Source organism: Passer montanus, unplaced genomic scaffold (genome assembly GCF_014805655.1).
Source record: "Passer montanus isolate IOZ18808 unplaced genomic scaffold, ASM1480565v1 scaffold23, whole genome shotgun sequence".
Classification (NCBI taxonomy): domain Eukaryota; kingdom Metazoa; phylum Chordata; class Aves; order Passeriformes; family Passeridae; genus Passer; species Passer montanus.
The window spans coordinates 985122-1006338 of NW_024366926.1; the positions used below are offsets into that span (position 1 = coordinate 985122).

Genomic DNA, 21217 nt, shown 5'->3' on the forward strand with positions numbered 1-21217 from the left:
TCTGGCATACACTCTGCAGGTGTTTTTAAATGCGCAAGAAACAGTGAAAAAATCTAGAATACCAAACGGTGTTAGAATTTCTTAATGATCACATAAAATACTCTGATATTAATTTTTATCCTTTGACAAAATTCACAACAAAGAGGAGAGAGCAAGAAGGCTCTATATACATACAAAATACTTTCAGTGGAAAAAAACCCCATCTTATCTGTCCCATGTAAAACACTGTTAGCTGACCTTAACTGTCCTGAATATGAGCAATATTGCCCCCTTGCTCCACAGGGACACTCAGGCAAAAGGTGGCAGGTTCTGAAGAGACTTTTCTCTTAGCAGATAAGCCAAGAGCTCCTTCTTGGAGGGGGCTTCTTCCTCTGGAGATATAAATGCCTGGTTGCAGAAGTACATTTGACAAGACAATTCCATCCAAGAGAACCTCTTAAAATCCACCTTTTTCATGCCATGATTAGCTGCCTGAAAATAAAACACTGACACTTTCATTCAGCACTCACTGAACACAAAATGCTTTCTAAAAGCACTCAACAGGCACAAGTCTCAGTGACACTGAACTGGGGCTAGACCTGGACAGTTTCCAAAGTCTGGTCTCTCCCATTTCAGAACCTGAGCACCTTAAGCTGTTACCATGCCCTGTAATTTCAGAATCCTGGAATCTATCCTATTTATTTACATTGGCCCACATCTTACACCCCCAAACAAGATCTGGACTACATATACCAATTAGTTTATCCCCAATAATAATGCTGCTGAAACCGGGCTGAAGTGCAGAACCCTGGAGCCAAGACAGAAAGCTTGCAATTCAGTAGCCTTTGAAACCTTATTTTCAAATCCACATATAAAATGTGGTTTTCCTATAGCTGCAGGTCCAATTTGCATAGACTATCCAGAAAATAAGGCATTATTTGCAAATAGTCAAGTCAAGCATGCAATCAAGTCAAACACACAAGCTAATCAACTGTGCTTAAAGAGATTTTTTTCTATTAGAGTCCTGCTCTTGAGTTAATTACTGCACATTATTCTCAATTATTGTCTTGAAGGATAAGGAAACAAACCCTTGTGTCACATCCACTTTTTTAATTTCTCCTACAGATACAAAAAGGGGGGGGCGACAGAGCCCCACAAGATCCAGCTACCATTTCTCCCCTCTTTTCTAAAGTATTTAAAGAGCTGCCAGAAATGAGGTGAACCAAAGTTTTTGGGAAAAAATCCCACAGTCCCATGGTGCTTTTCATTCAACCTGAGACCATATAATAATACTACCTTAGCACTATTCCTTCTCTTTCATCTTAGAGAGACCAGCAGAGATTGTATCACCACCTAAGTGTTTCTCCCCTCTTCCTGTTATGGAATAGATTAGCTTCTTCCACTCACATATTTTCTTTCCATGTTCTCCTCTTTCTCCCCCACAGCAGACAGGATGAAATGTCAGCAAAACAAAATTCCCATGCTCCTGGGCAAGTCCTCAGCCTATACCAAGTTTCTCTGAAACTGCATTTCCTCTTCAAACTGATAGCTTGCTGCTTGAGCTCAGACCTCCTAAGTAAGGAAGGGAAACTAGCTCCAATTCGTGAGAAAACACAATATGGAAACACTCCCAGAAATATAAATCTTGGCATTTTATCTGAGCATACACAGATTAACAGATGAGATGCTAGCATTTCTCCTCCCAAAGCCTTAAATCAGTATTATATTCCCAGATCTGGAAGACAGAAGAATGTGACACACTGAGAATCTTGGCTTGCACCTCCAGGACAAGCAGTGTTTATTTTACTCAAAAACTGCTTTATTTCTTTCCTGGAAGGTGGAAAGAAATCAGGTTTTGGCATTAGCCTGAACACACAATGGAAGACAAGCTAGGGTTAGTGTTGACTCCCTCCTTGGCTCTTCTGTCTCCATCACCAGAACCAGATAAACTTGTTTATCTGAAGCTTCATGTTAGGCAAACTAGTAAAGCCAGTCCAAATTGCATATAATGATCATGAAAGTCATGTTTTCTAGGCAACTGCAGAATGCTTTTTCATACATGAGGGTAGCTGATGTTTCACATTTGATATTAAAATTTTATTCAGAAGAGCATATAATTATCACTACAAAGTAAGCTTAATCCACATAAATCGCAGCATGATTCTTGTATCCCTCTCTTTGTTTAATTGTCAGTGTAAGATTCTTGGGCAACTCCCTCATTTTGCTGTTGATTTGCTCCACCTCAGAGAGGGCACGTCTCCTTGATGCATTTCTCATACTTGCAACTTTCATTTTAATTGCTAAGTAGCAGCAGAAGACCTGTGACTAAGGCAAGCTTTAGGAAAAAAAAAATTCAGGACTACAAAGCAGCTTGACTATAGTGACACTTTTTAAACACCCTCATTCACACATAACAAATTAAACCCTTCTGATGACCTGAAATAACCAGAAGCAAAAAGGCATCTTGCTACAGGATGGAGTGGTGATGTGCTGTCTATCAGACGAAAGGCACTAAGAATGGCACCTCCAGCTTTAGTCCAGCAGTTATTCCATTGTTGCATTGGAGAGCCACGCATTCCTCACATACTGTGAAAAGGTCATGACTGAAGTCTGTCCTTACTCACTCAGCTCTCAGCACAGCTGAAGAGGGAATGAAAGCTTTTGTCAGGGGAGCAGAAATAGTAGTAGGCACCTGATTTAAATGTCATGGAGCTACTGGAAAGCATTATTCTAAGTCTCTAAGTAGTGCTTCCCACCATCTGTGACTTTCTAAAGCTGTCTACAAATGAAACACGGGCCCTGGTGAGCAAGTGAAGGAAGCAGTGGTGATGATTACTTAGTACAGTAACTGCTTTTTCAGTCAGTACATTATTTTATAACTATATTATAGTATTATTCATAATCAGTTCCCAATGTTTGAGAAGAGTAATGCTCAAATATTTAACACCAAGATATAAATTGCTACAGACAAGAAATTCAGAGACTCTACCAATATGTTTCACTAATGGATCTACTTACTTTAGAGTAGATTTTTAAAAGCTTAGCTTAAGGCGTCTCCATGATAATGAAGTGATAACTTTTACTACATCAGTCAAATTCTCTAGTTCCAAAGGGCTCAGATTCTGTCAGAATCCTTTCAGTCTCAGTAACAGAGAATGATATCTTCCTTTAAACATGCCTCTTCTTGGGAAGGCAGTTCCCTTGCAGTAATGTAATAATCAGTGTCACGAAGGCAGTACAACTGGATCAGCAAAAAATTAAGCCAAGTGACTAAGAGTTCTCTGTTTTCTTGCATGTGGCACTTGAAAGCCCTTCAGATAGGTACAAAAATAATAAGTTAATGTGCTACAATACTGGGGGGGAAAAGGGAAGCATTAGCACCCACCAACCTTAGTCATAAAGTGTTAAGTTTGCAGTATATTTGTAAATAATATAGAAGTCAACATACTCTTAAGAAGTGTAAGGACTGACCCTACCATAGGTTATTTCAAAGCCTGACTTTAATTCTATATATTCACATCCAATCCTTCCACAAATGGCTTTTTAGGCTGTTGAGTAAACTGCATGGTTCACGTGGGTTTTGAGATTTCTTCCTTTCATGGGAGAAAGGTGGATCTGAGCAAAACAATCTTTGTCAGCCTCACATATTTGACTATCAGACATTTTGGAAAAAGAAATTAGCATAAAAGATGGCACTATGGCATACCAAAGCAGTTTTTCCATAGTTAAAAATGACCTCATGTATGGTACTAGTAAAGAATGCAATGGATTCAGAAATAAGGTTTGTGTTCTTCATTTCAAAGCAGCATACTTACACACAAGAAGAAAGAGAGCTGCTGACTAGTGTACTCAACCAGAAAAAAACCTCTGGTATTCAGAGGACAATTCATACTAAAGTCTTCATTTGAAAGCAGCATCCTTACACACTCACAAGAAGAAAGAGAGCTGCTGACTAGTGTACTCAACCAGAAAAAAACCTCTGGTATTCAGAGGACAATTCATACTAAAAGCTACCTCATGTCCTGCCTGGAAAGGAAATAATATTCAGTAATGCAGATAAAACTGGCTGAATAACAGAATGAAGTTTGAATGACACCTACCTGCATCGGATTCCTCCAGCAGTGCTTCTCCTCAGGTGTACACAGGTAAAGAAGCTGCACTGCTAAAACACCAGGATTTTTTTGTTTAAGCACACATTCAGACTGAGAGCTGACAAACTCCCACATGGATCACCCCACTTACCATATTTCTACTAAACTGCACTTGCATGTTTGTGTGGGTTTTGCCATGACAATTTAAAAAAAACCCAACCAATTTAAAAGCTACTACCCAGCCAGCATCCTCTCCAGGTACTCGGTTCTTACTACGACTCCAATATTTTTAATGGCTCCCAATTACTTTCTTACCCAATGCCCTAAGCTGAACTACATCCTCACACATGTTTTTTCTGCCAGTGACTTGGTGAAAAGAGTTAATTATGTCAATAATTACTGATGGAGAAAAATCATCTGGAGAGTCTATTATGCACCAAGTCTTCATTCTTTGATGCTCAAAGAAGTAATATTCCCAGCTCCTGGAAAATTTAGATTTCTTTAAGCAATTATATATGATCTACAACACAGAAGTTGCAGCAGACAAAAAAAAAAAAAAAAAAAAAAAAAAAAAAAGGTGTGTTGCCTTCTCAGACAGTTATGATTTCTTAGGCTCATTTCTGGGAAAAAAATTAAAAAAGGGAGATATAGCATAAGGAACAGAACATTACAAGGTCTGCAGATAGATAACACCATGGATATCTTATCTGTGAACTCACCTGTCTGGGAGTAAAGCTATTATTCACACAAGTGATGACTAATTATTATTGTGAAAGTCTGAATTTGTAGCCTGAAAAACAGACAAGATGGAACAAAGGCCTACATTTCAGCTGTCAAGAACTGTACACTCAAGAAAATCTGTGTCTCTAGGACCTAAGCATAAGCTGAGAGTCTTGCTCTGCTTTCCTGTAAGTTGAAATAAATGCTAATTCAAGCACAATAGCAAACATCAAGTCTCATTCCAAGAGTACTGGATTTTCTTCACTGCTCTGTAAAAGAAGAAAAAAAGTAATTTTGCTCTCAGACAGAGAGCCTCTCTATTCAGACAAGGCAGTACAAGGTGTGAGATTTACACTTTTCATATGCATGAAAATACAATTTAAAATGTCTGTGATGTGTTATCCTCCTATTAGGTGTGAAAACCTTTACAAAGATTTAAGCAGGGGGAATCAGTGACTAATCTAATAAAGCAACTTCATACACTTCCAACTGAGAAGCATAACTGACAATACCCTGGTGCCTCATCAGGAAACGAACACTCCAAGGGAATGGCAGAGATGTGAACAGGCAGGGGGCTGGATTTGACTTGTCCATGCTGCCTCAAATGAAGGAAAGATGATCCTAAGGAAATGAGAAGCACTGGCAAATGCCACTACATACCTGGCTCGCTGCAGTCTATGTCTGTCAGCCTCCAGGAAGGATGTGCTTTTGACAGTGCCCACTCATGTTGAGAAGAGTGCGTGCATGTCCCCACATTTGCATGTGTTCTCCACTACCTATATAAAATGTGTGAGTGCATGCATATACTCCATAGAGGCCAAATATTTCACTTTTGTATTAAGTTTCTGCTGAAGGACAAGAGAAAAGCCCTGAAGGACAAAGAGAGTTACAAATGGGCAGGAACACTGATCTATTTTGAGAAGCCAACATGAACTACCTGAAAGCCTTGTTAGAGGGTCCCTAAAGCCTATTAAAGGTTTTGGCCAAGGCAGATTTAAATAAGATTCTGTAAGCATTTGGAAAAACAGATTTGATACCAGCAGATGGGCTGCAACTCTAGTAAGAGACCTCCATCTGTCCAGAAACTAGCTCTTCACTCTACACACACACACAGTATTGCAAGTGCAGCACCAGCGAGTCTTACAGCAAAGAACTTCATAAGCATCCATCACCTATAAAAACCCCTGTCCTCATAAGAGACTTCTCAGCACTTCCTTTTCTCCATAAGCAAGTCATTTTTTGGGAAAATAAATAATCCAGTCAACTACTATTTCTTGAAAGCACTTAACTGCTGTTCAAGTGATAGGAAAGATATTTCTCTTTCAGTGATATTTCCTTGCAGTGATGCTGAGCTGAAGAGCAGACTGCTGGAAATTGTCCTTGAACAGGACACAGCTCAGTTTTTCCCCCAGTAACTGAAAATCTGTCTGTGTAATGTAATTCAGGTGACCTACCAATAAGGTCCAACATGCCCTATATGAAACAGTATGTGGTTAAACCATAATACAGAAGAGACCAGACCTCTGAGTTAAATGCACACTGTGCAAACATGGAGATCTCTTCTTCTGCGTGTTTGTCCCACAGGAACTGTTTCCACCCTCAGACAGTGATCATTTCTCCTCTCAGACTGCAGATCCCTTCTTTCTCCACTTCCTTCCATACTCAAGCATACAGAAATGAATTTAAGACTAAAGCTGTGCTTAGTCTCTTAGTGCATATACACTCCCATCCAGTAACCAATTTACATGGCACTTAGAAATCTGAGGGTGAGCAGAAAATATGCTGTGTACTCTTCCATGCTGGGAAACAGACCCACTGCCCAGAAAATGGAAGACAAGCTTTACATGAAGGATATTATTCCCTATAGGCTCATTATAGGATTTCCTTGAATTCTCAATTTCCTGCTGCTGGTGATTTTATATTTCAGAACTTCCAAAGTTCTTTGACTGCTCTGTTAAATCTATTATTAGCAGGGTCTTGAAGCATATTACCCACAGCCATCTTGCAAATACTGAAAAAAACTGATTTTAAAGGCAGATTTGCTTTATCCAACCATCCATAGCTGATCCATTTCCTGCAACTAATAGTGTACATCAAAATTTACCTATTTTTCACCCACTCAATTCTTTAGGTGTGGTATACACCAAGTACTGAGAACAGTATGGTCTGTATGACAACTACTTAGCAGCATGTCTAGAGACAGCCATCAGTTCAAAGATTCCACATTAAAACATGAAGATTTTTGGTCATGGAAACTTGCTTTTCAAATGAGCTCTTTATGGAGGCCAAAACCTTCCCGAGCAGCTTATACTGTCTAGTTTAAATCCTGCAATTAGGAGCTTTTAGCTCCAGATTAATTAGTAGACAAAGCCACTTGAAGACTTGGAATGCCTATGGTTAGGAAATCATGATCTTCCTTCAAAACGTGAGTTGACACAGCACATATGCCTTTGTGCCAAAATCATATGAGTTAATCAGAACCTGACCAGTTAACTAGTCTCTCAGCCTTCCACTCTGCTCCCCACACTTCAGAAAAATATATAATTATATACTGCATGATTCAGTATGTGTTTACAACTGAACAATTGTTAAATTGACTATACTGCCCCTTGAACAAATTTCTAACACACACCCAATTTATGATTCATCTTAAATTCAGTGGTTACGCATGATTTATTCAGTCCTACAGCCACGATATTCTCCATGGCTTAGCTGCCCTCAAAGGTGGTGTGATTATTAGTCCTTTTCCTGTTAGGTGGGAAAACTTGGCATTTCTCTTTCACAAGAGATTCACCTACTTGCTATTTCTGCCCAGCTTCAAATGCTTACCAAGCTGATGGTTTCTGAGCCAACAAAGTGAACGGGATTTGGAGTGTAGAGAAAGATTCTCACCATAAAGAACAAAAGTCTCAATATCATTTGACAGCAGCATGAAAAACCTGCAAGAGCGATTTCTACAATTCCTCAGCAGACCTTCCACACAAAACAGAGTGCCTGATCTATAGCAAAGACAGATAGTCAGTGATGTAACAGATGTGACCGAGCTCCATACACCAGAACGGACAAAGAACACTACCTGCACTCCATAATGTTTTGGTACTTGGACAGATTACAGGACAGAACAAGCTACAGAAGATGGCATTGCCAAAAAAACAGGAAAAACAAGACAGCAGCACCTCCTCCCATGACATAATACCAAGCCTGCTATCACCAAAAAAACCCCAGAGCTCTTGCTTTGTCTGGATGATAAACATTCCTATTAGAAGGACAAAAATCCATATTACAGCCTTGGGCTGCATAACAAAGGCAAACTAGCAGAAACTTTTCCTCTACAGGACTAGAAACTGAGAAGGAAGTGATTCACAACATCATCCTTCTTTTCTTTGAAGAATATTCCTACAAATAGCAATGGAAAGTTAGTCAGACTGAGGACATACACAGGTACTGCCCATGTACAAATCATATTTACTGTATTGGAACAGAACCAAGCAGAAGGTCACATGAATCTCTGAAGCCATTGCCCAGAGAGGGATTAAGTGAAAGGAGAATAGAAGGATAATATAACAGCAATCCTTGAATCTTTAATTCATACAACTGGCCCAAAGGGAGTTAGACCAGTTAAAGAATGCATCAAACCTTACTGCTTTCACAATCAATTTGATGATACTGTGTACCACAGCTTAACTCTGTAACTGTTACTGCATGGAGACCCAAGAAAACAGTAACTACAACTGCCTAAAGTAAACAGAAAAACCTGATACCATAAAAAAAGAAAAAATTTTAAAAAAAATCCTCCCTTCAAAACATTAAAGCTCAAGTCTCATATAATCTAGTCTGCATGCAATATACCAATTTTCATCCTTTCCATGTACGTCTAGAACTTTGACAACAATCCAAATTTTATTCCAGTCCTGAATTTAGTATTTCAATTTTATTCTTGCAAACTTTAAAAAATGGGTGCATTATTTAAAAAGTATTATTTACATTTTCGGTATACAAATGGAATTAACTCCTAGGAGAAAATTCAGCTTCTATGAAAAAATTTTCACAAATGTGTGAAGAAACATGGGCTGAACCTCTTCAACTCCCATTTCTATCTTTCATTGCCAGCTAAACACTTTGAAGATTATTCACTGATACATCACATAGCAAATTCATAAATGCAACACTTGAAAAACACCACTTGGAGAGTAGTCTGAAACAGATTTCAAAACTTTCAAATGTTTTACCAATAGTTTCAAAACAACCTCCCATAAACTTTGCTTACAAAATACTGAATTTGAATGAGAGTTTATCAAACTGGACCAGTTGTACTGGTTTGCCTCAAGTTGCATACACACTTAACCTGAGAAAAAGCAGTAGCAGCGATCAATGAGAAGCATCAAGTGTTCACCACTTACAGAAACACCCAATTTGGTATTAGTGTAAAGAGGCAAGGAGGAAATAAAAAAAGGAGGGGTGGAACAAAATTTTACAGTCTTGAGATGGAAATCTTAGAGACAGAAAAATGCATTATCTCAGTCTGCAGTGGGAAGTTATCCATGAATTCCTCACTCTGCACAAAAGCTGGAACCAGGACTTCATCAGAGAGCTGAGAGAGAAGAATACACAGGCTGCTTTAGTCAAGGAAGAAATACCCAGCTTACAGACAAAGGGGCAGTCAGGAACATTATAATAATTTTTCAATTTGTTTTTCTTGTGTGAAAGTTTCTAGATACCAAGCCTTGCTGGCAAAATTAAGGGATTCAGTGGACCATTACTAATCAATTCCAGAGGAAAAGTAATTTTTCCTCAAAAAATTGCTTTACCACTTGGTTTTAAACTACTGACCCTTTTTCATCCATGTACCTAGACATTGAATAACACTCCCCCCCCAGTTATTCAGGGGGAAACAAATGTATAGAACCATTCACAGCCTGCATTTTAAAAGGTATAGATTAAAATTTTGAGCTTTGGTAAAAAAATTAACTGAAGACAGTTGGTATTAACCCAGATTTTGCTTCCTACCATGCTGATGAGTGACTTCTCCCGTTTTCTAAGGATCTTTTACAATAATTACTTGTATAGATGTTGCTGTCAAGCTTCACCCTTGATTTTACACCATCAGTCTACAAACAAGTAGTAAAAAAACCCAATTTCTCCCACTGGCAGTGGGGAAAAAAGGAAGGTGAAGGAAACCCAAACTTTCCTGAACATAAAAAACCCCAATTTCTCCCAGTGGGAGTGGGGAAAAAAAGGAAGGTGAAGGAAACCCAAACTTTCCTGACCCAGAAGTCACACACAATTTACAGCTGCTCTATATAGCCAGGTGCCTGCTGGTGACTAAGTAGAGCTTTTTTCCCACAGCAAAATCTGAATTCCACAAATTCTTTGAAAGAAGTTGGAAGACTTTATACTTTGAGGTTCCAAAACTATTGCAAAAAAGCAATTGCTCTTTTTAGATGCATATTTACTTCTTGGCACAAACTTTGTCTTGTTTGTTGCTAGTTTTTTTCTAACTGGCATTTATAGCATATCACTGAAAATACATCACAAGCCTTGAAATTAATGTTGTCTACATAAAAATATATATAAACCTATTAAAGTCTAGACAGGCAATAGTTTCTCTTCCATTTCTCCAAAACCACTGAAGAGGGAAGCAGAACAAACGGATTTTGCATCAGCAGCAGACTTCCCAACCAGCAGTTCATATTACATTGAAAAGTTAAATTCTGTGATCTTCAGCTCTTTAATATTCTCAAAGCAAAGACAATGGGTGGGACAGAATCAGTGATAATTAATATGTATATCAAAGAGTTCAGTTAATGTGAAAGTACAAAAATATTTCCTAAAACATTGCAAACTATATTCTGCACTGTGCAAGCACCAGGGAAATTTCCACATATCACATTAAATTGAGTTTGCTGATTCTATTCTGCTCACTAATACTGAGCAGTTGAAGACACAAATTCCTTCAGTGTCTGACAATGCCACAAAACTAAGGGTTTTGTACTGAAAAATGCTCTGTTCAACTACTCTGTGCAAGGCCCAAGAGCACACACAGCACACATGGTAATACCAACAGAGCACAAGAATCTGATGTTGAGGGAAGCAAGAACAAAAAAATGCCTCTTACACAGCATGTTCTTCCCTTCTTAAATAATGTTTCTCACCTGTAAGAGGAATCCAATTATTTATGTCTCCACAAGTTGGCTTTTGTTGCACTTTTCATGTGATGTCATTTAAAATGACAGTTTACGTACATACTTTACCATTTTACCTAGTAGTATATTTCACTTGCCTAAAACTTTTGTTTTAGTTCAACAACTAAAACTGCAACCTAAACTGTGATATCAAAGTGTTGCTGTCTTTTTCTTCTCTCTTCCTGAGCAGCTATTTTTACTCTAGAGTCACATGCATGAAAATTAATTCCCCTGATAACTTGACTATCCATCATTTAAACCCTCCTTAAGCAATCTGAACAAAAGGGAATACAGATTCCAAGAGACAAAGGATGAAAAAGCCAGGAAGGAATTGCAGCTGGAACTAGACAGCTGTTCTTCTCTGAACATCAAGTCAAGCCCACGTGGAGACACATGAGCTTCAGAGGCAGATCACAAAAGGCTTCTTATTAAGCTTTTGGCCTTTTTTTTTTAAGAGTTTAAATCAGTTCTCAGTTTGGAAGAGCTTCCCATTTCTGTGGTTTCAGAAACTTCAGCAATGTTTAATACAAGAAGTACTAAACTGGACCAGACCAGCTCTCCCATCCCCTTTCCTGGCAATCACCAGTTTATTGAGTTCCTGAGCTCAAGCTGCACAGTCAAATCTAATAGTCACTAATGGTCTCTGTTCTGTTAACTTCTCTAATCCCCTTTCTGAGCACATTTGCACTTTCCCTCCACATGACATTTTGTTCCAGTACCACAGCTGCAATTAAGTGGTTCACAAAGAGTATTTGCTTTTGTTTGCTGTAAGACAGCAACTTACTTCTCATATTTCACTAGAAAAGAACATGCTAAAGGTCTTGAAGGGCCCAGTCATGCCTCAAAGTTGCCTGACTTTTATTAAGCACCAGTAAATGTTTGCAGCTATCAAAAAGCACAGAAAATGGTTTCTTCCAACAAAAGCAATAAATCTTCCAGCATACTAAATATTTTCTCTTCTTAAGGCATTGCATGGATATAAAATTTCAAAACTATTATAAAACCATTTTCACGATTTTCCTTAGTATTTTGTGACAAAACAACAAAAACCCAGCTTAAAGTTTTCTTCCTTTACACACCATATTCCTCAAATACACAGAGGACAGAACTGGATCAGAGGCCAAGGAAAAACAGAAAAATTATTCTTACCAAAGCTGTTTGCCAATAGATTGAAACTAACTAACGTGATTCAATAGTATAAGAAAACCTCTAAAAACAAGAGTAATTTTTTAAAAAGACAATTTTTATAATGCAATACCCAAGTCTTGTGCCAATCATGGTGAGCACACACATTTTAAATTGACATAAAGGAGCTTTACCCAGCTATTTCAGTAATTCAGTTCTACGTGTTAGCCCATGTGCTTAAAGCTCCAGGCTGATTTGGCTGTTCCACACATGTGATAACCTAACTGCAAAGCCACTCAATAAATGAGTCTATATTTCTGATGAAACAAACTTTCAGCACTGCCAGCTAGCAAATCTTTTATAATCAGATAATCTTTAAATTCTTTATTAAGGTCAGTCAAGGGATTCAATGACAGGGCACACTGAAAAAAGAAGCTGTTCAAAATTTAAGGTTCTTTACTATTAGCTTGATTGCTAAGCATTGTCAGATTATAGTATCAGAAGAAACCTCTTTCAGGAAATCCAAGTCTAAAGTTGTGGCGTTCCTCAAAAACTCATAGTGTATATTTCTTGCAAATCTTATTAAATAGATCACTGTAGCAAGACTTCCCCGACAAACTTCTGATTTTCGGAGTCTGAACAACCTTACAAATAAAAAGGGGTAAGAAGATAAATAGTTCTAAAAAACCTACAAAAAACCCAAGAAAACAGACAAATAAAAAACCACGAGATAGAAATCAGGTAATTATTAACCCTTTATGTGACCTTAAACATAACCACTAAGCTGGGAACATCAAAAAGGACAGGCAGCTATGAAGGTTTGAAAGCTCATCCCAGTCTTTATGAGGGAGAAACCTCAGCTCACAGAAGCCTCCACCACCAGCACATAAGGACATTCTTGCAAAGCCCATAAATCTGGACTAGAGGGAACTGAAGGTGTCCCATCACATCTTGAACAAGTCCAACCCTTTCTTACTCGCACCTTCCTTTTGTTCCAGACTATGTGTTCCTCCAAAAGATAATGGTTTTCTAACAGTTTCACAAGCTAGACCTTCTAGGTCAAAATTTTCCAGGTACTTTACAGGTTTTCTTGCTACCTTGTAAAATAATTTCTTCCTTTTTCAGACACAAGCCATTTGACAGCCCACAACTGCTCCTCTTGTACAGAGCACTGGTAATTTATGGACATACAGACATTGTCTACTGCAATGTTATGTATCAATAATGATGTCAATAGCATTTGCATTCTACTTTCATCCCACTCAAATTTCCAGTGAAGTTAGTAGCGAGAGCCTCATCATTCTTCAGGGTGTATCAATTCAGATGCCAACCATAAATGTCAAAGTTATTTTTATGGAAAAATATAAAAATTTAAGTTTTCCCTAGACCAGAACATTTTTTTCCTAATATTTCAGTGGATTCATTAGCTGTGCTATTATTTTTTTTTACAGTTTTCCAACACTAATTAATAAGGTGAATGTTCAGGTGTTTCTGAAGCTCTGTCTCTAATGGTTAAGAGGAAAGCCCTTCAGGCACTGGCCTAAGAACACTAAAGATGATTGAAGATACGTAAAATTCTAAAATACAGAGTCTATGAAGGCTGGACAGAATCTCTTTCCTCCTAGAAACCTACCCAAGATAAATCCTTGATCGAAAAGTGCACAGGGAGCTTATTAATAAATAAATCTCTACATAATGCATGCATACAGGCAGTACTCTCTTATTTCCTAAGTGTCAAATTAATGTGAAGCAGTCCAATTTAGAGACTTACGGAAACTGAAAGCAAACTGGCTTCAGAAGAACAAACAGAAAAATCACCTCAATCACTGAAAAACAGTTAAAACACACTAGGGCACTTGAAAGACATACCATAACAAATCCTCTGAAGGATAAACCAGTACTTGTCACCTGTTGAAGTATCCCATTTAAGGAAGTTCCACACAGTCTTTAATTAGGCTGCTGGAAGCAGCCTAATTAAACTTAACCACACAATTGTCCAGTCAGTGACACATACTACAGAGATGTCTCTGGAAGCACCACGTGTGCTGTTCCTCACTGACATTAAAAAGCGAAGCATAAAAGCAGCACTTGGACCATCCTGTCGACCATTTGCTTGCCTGGGATTCAAACTCCTAAGTTAATTCATTGAAGGCAAATACAGCTTTTGCACTGACTTGAGAAAAGAGAGCTATTATTCCACTGGTCATAATCCTAATCACTAGGAGAGGATTTTCTGACTTTACATAAAGGTACTAAAAGGCAAAACTTCTGCTCCATTTCCCTTCTCTAACTTTTCTCTGTTGAAACACTAAAATCTGTGAAGAGAGAAATGGGTAAAATCAGTAATAACATAATGCTGGCTCTTGATAAAAACTCAGCAAGATATTTTACAGCACAGACACCCTGATAAGCAAACTAGGTAGAAAAGTTAAACTATCTATGTATGACATGGTTAAATATCCACATGCTTCATTTTTTTCACCCCTCTACTGCTTAAGGCAATATCCAAGTCCAAATCTATCACCATTTAAACCAAGCATGACTTTGCCAGGAAGTATAACTATTTCTAACAACTAAAGTTTCACACTTTAATTTAGCTCTGTCTTTAGTAATTTATTTCATTTCTTAAAATAACAATATATAGAAGTGGTTAGCAGAAAAAATCAACAGTCCCAACAAGAAATATGGAACACATTTTAACATCAACTAAGGTTGCTTACAAGTTTGAAATTTTGTAGTTAATATTTCAACAACAATGTTCTACAGGGTAAAACAGACAAGGTTTTATGAGTCAAGTCCCATTACCTTTCCCTGGTGACCCTAAGAAAGCCCTGGAACTGCGTGCGTCACAGGTTTATTGGGGTGGGTTTTTATGCCCTCCATTTAGCCATTCATGTCTATCTGAAAACTGGAAAAAACACAGTGCAGTATGCCCATGTTATTGAGATGCTGAGGAAATTAATATTAAAAGGGAAAAATCCTTATCTGAAGCATAAAATTAATCACTGGAAACCAATTCCCCTGTGCAAACAAGGAGCTATGACCGAGAGTGTCTATACCCCTAGAGATTATGAGATAAACCCTGTTCTGTCTGTACTCAGCAATAACTTAGAAAACCTTTGCACTCAGTTCCTTGGGTTTTTTTCTCTAACCTTCTAACAGGTTTTCTAAACCTTCTCTTTCTTTCTAAACCTTCTCTAACAGATAATGAGGTCCTGCCCACCACATGACTAGAACACTGGCTGTGACATGAATAAAAGTAAGGACAGAGTACAGAATGGACGTGAGACTTGGAGAAGCTTCCACTTCCAAGCATGCAATTTTACCACAAAAAAATATTTACATTAACAAATCTTTATGCCTTTCAATGATAATTCTGAAACAGCATTTAAGTCAACAAAAAATGCAACAATTTCAACAATGTAATTGTGCTACTGCAAGAACTTGTATTTATTGTCAGTTTCATACAGCACGGTGCTAAGATTCCAACACACAAGGATATCCTGGAGTGTGCCTGGAAGATTACTGTCATCTGCCTGCCAGAGGACATCAGCTGCACCTGTATACATACACAGATGTAGCCAAAAAAGCTTTAACAGCTGCTGTCAAACTGTATGTGAAACACACAAGAACCCTGGTATTTCCCTTGATTTATCCAGCTTGCACTGTGATGAAAAGCACATCAAAAAATCAGGAATTTGTATGTTCTAACAGCCTCAAGAAAAGTCACCCATAAAGACTTCCAGCTCCAGATCTAAATAAACCAGACTTCAGATACACCATTTCCAATGTACCTCTCTACACATGCCTGAAGCCAAGTACCCACACTACATACAAATACTCAGAGAAGATGTCAACACCACATGAAAGCCATTTTCAGATTCACTTTCAAAAATTTCAGCCAGCTCTATAGAATGTTCCTGCCCATATTTCTCCCACAGATACAGACAAATGCTCTTCAGGAGACAACCTCTAAGAAACACATGCACACAAAAAAATGTAGCCAGAGTTGGATTTAAAAAACCCCATGATATCCCAGAAAACCATGTCCTTCTGCTGACAAGGCAGAAGCACACAGAAATTGAAAGTCTGCTAAAAAAGCACAATGTTTTTGACAGCATCAGATTAGTTCATGACGAAGTTTGTGTTCAGTTCAAACTTGTGCACTTAAATTTTCGTCATTTTTAGGTCAGTCAGTTCTTCTCCCTGAGTTTTAATTTTAGCAGCAAAACAGGAGATAAAGCTTTTGTCTCTTTTCCAAGTGCCCCATTTCACCAAATTTAATGACCAATTGTTTGAAGCAGAAACCAGGAGCTAACACAGCAGCTAGTCCTAAATCTGACATTAATTACCTTACCACCTGCAAATCCTTAATAATACTCAACATCCTGCAAAACTACAGTATTCCCCATAAATACCAACAATCAAAAATCAGCAGTTTTAATACCAGGTCTCCCTTAATTCGTGACCTAATACTTGCAGACATTTCTGTGGCATATTAAATTTGCACATAAAAGATAAAGGACAGATGAAACCCTGAGAACAAAGCCTTCCCACGTCTGTTATTCTTTCTACAGTGTCACAACTGGAGCAGATCTCTATCCTAACCAATTGGATTTCAAATTTACAGGGCATATCATTGTCCCAAGGCAACCTACTCAATTAATTGCCTTTTATGAAAGCATTTTAATAGATAATGATGCACAAAGAATATGCCTGGTTCCTGACCAGGTATTTAAGTGGTGGAGGAGAAAGAGAAGCCCAGATGAAATAAAAACGGCACCAAAGAGTCGTCTTGTGCCCTTCCCATCTGTAAATGCCAGCTTCCTTCCCTGTCCTTCAGGAGGAGGTGGGGCTGGGAAACACTTCTTTCAGAAGTTCCACCCTTCTTTACAGATGCACAGATTTCATTAATAGTTAACTGGCGACATACAACATTAACTTACCCTGGTATTCACAGCTTTCCATCCATGCTTATCCCATGGGAAGCGACAGCTTGGGGCAACTGCTTACCAGTATTTTCTGCACCATGACACCCTACATCAGGACTTGCCTTTCAATCTTTTGCCCTCACTGACTAGCTCATTTTGAAACAGGAAAATTCCAGACAAATTTTTCTGTAAGTAGAGGAAATAAAAGTGACAGACTGTTGAGCTGATAACCAACACTCCTTCCAAAAATGCAGCAACATTTAATGTTCTTAGGTTTAACAAACTACTTGCAAAATCACTTTGAGTTTCACCATCGGTGGACTAAAAGTTCTAGGCCTGTCACGCAAGTGAACTGGAAAGCCCTTCCAAAGAAAATAATTCCTCCTAAAGAGCTGACCTTACTCTTGTTCAGGTTAATAAGTCTTCACAGGTGTTCTGGAACAACCACTACAGAGGCTCTTGAGTGCAAGGTGTCCTTCACTGTGAAGAACTTTGAACAAGAGAATGTCAATATTAACAAGGCCCTCTGGGCCATAATGGCGTGTATTTCAACATATAAATATCTGAAGCCCTTTAAGTATGGCAGCATTCAGAGACCTCAGTGATAAAGAAGAGCTTTGTGAAACTGACAGGCACTTCAACAATAAACTCCATTTAAGAGTCTGCCCAGTCTCATTTTATCTAATTACTTACCTTCCTTGCAGGAATAGCATGCTATTAAGGTTTGCTGATTAAGATTTGAAGCCACTTTGAAGATTTATTGTACCATACAACCACTAATTATTATTGTTCATACCTGCATTTGGTTGGGAGAAAAATAGCTATGTGCCAAATAATTCCTGTTCCAGATGTAAAAATAAAAATATTTGCCCTGCTGTGCTCCTTAAGAAGTGAACAGCTAAAAGACTGCATTTTTACTTTCAGGCCTTCTCTGTGATAGTCAGTCTGCACGAACCATGTTGCGGAAAAAAAATCCCACCGTAAAGGAAAAAAAAGCAGACATTACAATTTCCTGCCACCAGAACAGGTAACGTTTATGTCCTGGTAGCTTCCCACTCTCAGGAATGCAATCTCCTCCCTTTCCTAGACTTCTTCACTGCTTCCCTTCAAGGCACTGAAATTGCCAACATTTCACACAAGTTACAATGCTATGCACAAGGTATCACTGGTCGTGACCAGTCACAGTGGTTACTTGCCACTCATCCACGCAGTCCATTTTTACTTTCAAAGGCCTCTGAAGCTGTAAATAGACTATTGGGTCACATCCTTTCACCAGGCTCTGTTATCCTGCTGAAAATACACGCAGTGTACTCACTTGTGCTTTAACATTCTGCCCAATCTTTTCACACAGATACTTCCCCACTCTTCCATCCACTCAAATGTCCGTGAGCCTGGGGTTCTCACAGCCTTCAATCCCACTCAACAACAGTCATGGAATTAAGAGGGGCTTTTTTTTTTTAAATTAAGCGTCAGAACAGCATCCTCTGATACAGCCTGTTTCCTCTCACATCTGGTATATTTGAAAGTGTTTACTTTGACTGTATCTTCAACTTAAAAAAGAAAACCCAAACATTATGTGCCTTTCATAACACCAAACAGGGCTGTTAGGTTAAAAATGAGTAATAAAGTATCTTTAAAGGTTATAATGTATATTTTTCTCTTTCTTGTTGTAATTTTCTTCTTTCCTTAAATTACTGCTTAAAGTCTAGAACTGCTCATGGAAAGACATGCTTGTAGCAGGTAAAAAAAAAGACACTCCAATTGAAACACATCTGCTGCATGTGAAAGCTGAACAGATATGTCCTATTGATAGCACTAGGAGTGGTAGCAAATTCTGTTGTAACTGCACCACCAAAAGATCCTCTGACCAGATTTACTCTTTCCTCATCAGTATTTCTTGCACAAGACCCAAACTGTTTGTTTCTCATTTGTACCTCTATGGTGGCTGCTTCTAACTCTTGCAGAAATGCCTTTAGATCCTGTTTCTGGCCATCCAAAGACAGACTTGCACAGGCGACAGTCAGTCAGAGGCCTGATGGTCTGATGTGAACAGCGACAGCAGTCCTGCTCTGGAATGGGCACTAAATGCAATCATTTCACCAACCTGAGCCCAAACTAATGACCCTGGAGTCAGGGCACCTGGGAATACATACATATATACTTTTTTTTTTTTTTCAATGACAGCTTTCTCACATGAGGTTCTACCCTCAGGAAAACATCTATGCATTCTGACCCAGTTTCACTGCAGAGTTTCACAAAACGCGTCCTCTTCCCTGAAAAGGTTTCAGGAACTGATCATGGTTACTGCCCCAGCTAGTTCCACATGCAAAGACTTTCATATTCCCTTCTCCAAAACTCACACCTTAATAAGATGGCTAGACACAGATTACCTGCAACCAACCTTACAGTTTCCATGTCCTACATTTACTTCTGATCCTACCTACAAAACCAAACCGGTTCCCAAATGTTTCCCCAGTAAACAGGAGGGGTACGGAACAGCTCCTGGCGGTTCCCTATGAAGTCACTGCCTTTGTTGTTTTAAACATGCAATTTAAAGAGAATGACACAATCTAGAATATGAGAGAGATTATCCTGCGGTCTGCGGAGGTGTCGATTGCTAGCAGATAAAAAGCCAATGAAACCTACGCTATTTCTCATCACCGGCCAACAGATTTATCCTTCATTTCTGCTCCTCCAAAAACGTTAATGAGGAAAAAGTTTCCTCTCTGTTAACAAGTCCGAGGGCCGCGGGGGCGGCTTTGTTTGGCTGGCGCAGGCAAACCCAAGCCCATCTCGGCCGGCAGAGCGTGTCCCGCTGCTGCCGAGCGCCCAGCCCGACCCCACGGGACCCGGGCTGCGAGTCCCGGTGGGAGCACCGCCATCCCCGCCGCTGCGTGCGGCCTTTCTTCACCTCTCCCACACCCCGCCGCCGGCCCCGCCGCGATCCCAGAACCAAAGCCAGGCGCTCGCACGCCCACCGGCGGCCATCCCTCCGGGAGAGCCCCCATCCCCGCGGGAGAGCCCGGCTCGGCGGAGGCGGCCGGGATGGCTGCCCCGCTGGGAGCGCACCTACCGCCGCTCCAGAGCCGCCGTCCGCGCTCGCAGGGCGGCCAGGGAGCCGAGCAGCGCGGAGCTTCGCCCGGAGCGGCCGCGCAGGGCTGCGCTGCGAGCGCGGAGCAGCATCCCCGCCCCGCCGCCCGCCAGACCCGGCGCGCAGAGGGCGGGAGCGGCGGCGCTCCCCGCCCCGCCGTCCCTCCTTGCCGCCGCATTCTCCGCTCCTCCGGTCGCTGCCCCTCGGGGCCGCCAGCAGCGCGGGGAGGCGGGCGAGCACCGCCCACCGCCCCCGAGCGCCGCGCCTTCCTCCCCTCCCTCCGTCTCTCCCGGCTCCTCTCTCTCCCTCTCCCTCCCGCCCCCGGGGCGGCGGGGAAGATGCTGACACACGCCCGGCCCCGCCCGCTCCCTCCGCGCCCCGACCGGCCCCGGCCCCGTCCCGCCCTCAGGGGCCGGCCGGAGCTCCACACGGCTTCAGGACTGACTCGGGACTTGGCTCTCCTGGGGGCGAACTTCAGCCCTGTTCTTGGCCCCAAAGACGGCTTTTTGGTTTTGTTTTCTTCTTCTTCTTTTTTTTTTTTTTCCTCGGGGATGATCTGGCTGCTCCTAGACTTTTCAGCTGGAAGTCTTGGTCCGCAAACTTGAACAAAAGCCTTAGTGCCAAAGCTTTCAAACACACCCGATTGTTCATAGCTGTCAGAGAAACTTTGGTGAGGGAAAGGTCCACTTAATAAGCTGAAAAGTTGGGGTGGGTTGCCCCCCCTTTTTTTTTTAAAGACTTATTTTTCCACTTTGAATGTGAAATGCACTGTGGGAACCCACAGCCCACTTGTGCAGTGGGGTTGGAGCTTCCCCTGTGGGACCCTCTGGAGTTTTTGTAGTAGCTCCCTCCTCTGTGGAGCCAGACTGTGGAAGAAAATAGTCACGAAATAGCACTTTTAGTTGCAAAGAATAATGCCACCAGAGATGTGGCCCCAAATTCGGGCTGTGTGAAAATGAACTTTCAGAATGATAGCCTGGAAGAGCAATTTCTGTTTGAAAAAAAAATAAAATTGTGAAAACAGTTGCTTTAGAGTAAATAAAAATATTTGACTGTAACTGTTTTCTAGTGAAATGCCAATTGCTTTGTATTAACTAA

General features: G+C 40.2%; 1 protein-coding gene across 8 annotated transcripts in view; it reads right to left on the reverse strand.

Annotated features, from left to right (window-relative positions):
• Positions 1 to 20212, reverse strand: part of PTPN13 (protein tyrosine phosphatase non-receptor type 13) — a 112271-nt gene extending 92059 nt beyond the window's left edge. For 6 of the 8 annotated variants that reach the window (XM_039710534.1, XM_039710531.1, XM_039710532.1 and 3 more), the window contains exon 1: positions 20102 to 20212. The gene's annotated coding sequence lies outside the window, so the exon portion shown is untranslated. Of the gene's footprint in view, positions 1 to 4079; positions 4198 to 20097 lie in introns of those variants that run through there. The other 2 variants (XM_039710528.1, XM_039710527.1) reach the window with 2 other exon arrangements.
• Positions 20213 to 21217: the final 1005 nt, after the last annotated feature.